General features: G+C 34.9%; 1 long non-coding RNA gene across 1 annotated transcript; it reads right to left on the minus strand.

Annotated features, from left to right (window-relative positions):
- Positions 1 to 469: 469 nt before the first annotated feature.
- On the minus strand, positions 470 to 1,858 carry LOC107709003 (uncharacterized). The gene is made up of 3 exons (XR_001636427.1): positions 1,598 to 1,858; positions 1,089 to 1,211; positions 470 to 831 (listed from the first exon to the last, which is right to left on the minus strand). It is a non-coding gene; the product is annotated as an uncharacterized LOC107709003 (long non-coding RNA).
- Between the last annotated feature and the right edge of the window lie 262 nt (positions 1,859 to 2,120).

The following is a 2,120-nucleotide window of genomic DNA, read 5'->3' on the forward strand; positions in this document are numbered from 1 at the left end:
TTTGTTCTATCTATCATTTGTTTGTTCTTTTTATCTCCCATTCTTTAGTTCTATCATTTTATTCATCATTTGTTACTTCTTTCTATGTATGGTTCATTCATTCTATCTTTCATTCTATCATTCTATCCATTGTTCATCCTATAATTCATTGTTCCATTCTATATACAGTGGGTACGGAAAGTATTCAGACCCCCTTAAATTTTTCACTCTTTGTTATATTGCAGCCATTTGCTAAAATCATTTAAGTTAATTTTTTTTCCTCATTAATGTACATACAGCACCCCATATTGACAGAAAAACTGCGTACAGTGCATCTCTCTCACACACACACTCACACACACACACACAAACACACAGACACACACACACACACACAGTGTTCTGCGTGCAGTGCGTCTCTCTGGCTCACATAAATAAATAAATAAATAAATGTATTTAGAAACGTTGCAGTCTTTATTGCACAGTAATACATACAGTACATACTTCAATTATTGAAACAGGCATATCTGAAATCTGTAAAAGTTGTGAAATCTTATTTTGACTGCAAGGCACCATGATAATATTTACTTTTAATTGCAATTAAGGTAGATGGGTGGGTCACAGCGAGCTGCCATGAGCATTGTTCAGTGCTCAGATCTGTACACTTTTCTAACAACAGACGTTTAAAACAGTTTATCAGTTAATACAGCCTTCAGTATATATGTAGTAATATAAGTTATAACAGACAACAAAAAAAGACTTGTTTAAATGTTTATGAAGCTGTAACGCCACCTTGTGGACACATCCAGGAACTGCAGGAACTGAGCTGCAGTGCAACACAACCTGAGCTAGCTGTTTGGAAATAAAAATAGACCCTGTTAAATACAGCTTATTCATTTATTAATTCAGTCATTTATGGAACATTTCAACATTTTTGTGTTCTTGACTTGTATGTAAACATGTAAATTGCACATAAGTTTTTGAACTTTTTAATAATATAATTAATGGTTGGTGGCTGTAATAACTTATTTTCATGACAGATTTATTCAGAACGGCATTTATTGTTTGAATTGCTGAAATTTGGGTGCATCACTAAAATAAGGTTTTACGCTTGCCTTTTTGTCCAGTCGAGTAAAATGCAGGAAATGATTGGCACCACAGATCACTGTAAGACTTCAAACACTCGGTCAGCTTCTGCTCTCAATGCTCAGCTTCTCTGTATTCCAGAGGACCTGTAGACACAAACAATACTCGTTTAGTACAGTAAATTCAACTGAGATCAACTAAACGAGTATATTGATGATAGTAAAGTCTAGCTGGCATTCTATGTTTAGTCTAGGTGTGACTAGATGAAGAGTGAGATCCTGTGCATGCTGAGCTTGCTTTTACAAGTTCAGGATTATCCCTAGAAAGCATTAAGAAGCTGTGTTTGTACGTGTCTGTGTGAATGTCTGCAATGCCACTGTCACGACTGCACATTTGGAGGATGGCATCAAGCAACACTGACTTGAATGCAGAAGCCAAGCATGTTAAAGTATGAGAGCAAGTACCCAAAATCCCCTTGAAAGACTTTCTGTAATGTTATAGAAAAAAAAAACTCTGTTTGGAGTTTTCTAACCTCACTGAAGGATCCATCCTCTCCCATAATGCACCAGGATTCCTCTATGACCTTCGTTCCCAGGAGAAGACCTTCATTAAATGCTCATATGACATCTTTCATGGTTCAGCTGCAGGTCAGTTGGTCTATTTTCTCTGATATAGGTGGAAGTGTTCCTTAACAACATAAAACATGATTCCAAGTTACTGTAAACACCAGTCAGTGACGTTGTTCAGTTTGAATATTTTAACTGAAAAATATAAAATGTAAAGACATGATGAAGATTTGTAAAAATGTTTTTGAAAGAAGTCTCTAAATATGCAGGACAAAAATACAGCAAAAATATAATTTCAATTTTAAATAACTGTTCTATATTTGAATGTATTATAAAATGCAATTTATTTCTGTGATCAAATCTGAATTTTCAGCATCATTACTCCAGTCTTCAGCGTCACATGATGACAGAAATCATTCAAATATGCTGATTTGCTGCTCAAGAAATATATTGTTGTCTGGATTCTTTGATGAATAGAACGTTCAAGTT

This window comes from Sinocyclocheilus rhinocerous, unplaced genomic scaffold (genome assembly GCF_001515625.1).
Source record: "Sinocyclocheilus rhinocerous isolate Xijiao unplaced genomic scaffold, SAMN03320098_v1.1 scaffold24, whole genome shotgun sequence".
In the NCBI taxonomy this organism is placed as follows: domain Eukaryota; kingdom Metazoa; phylum Chordata; class Actinopteri; order Cypriniformes; family Cyprinidae; genus Sinocyclocheilus; species Sinocyclocheilus rhinocerous.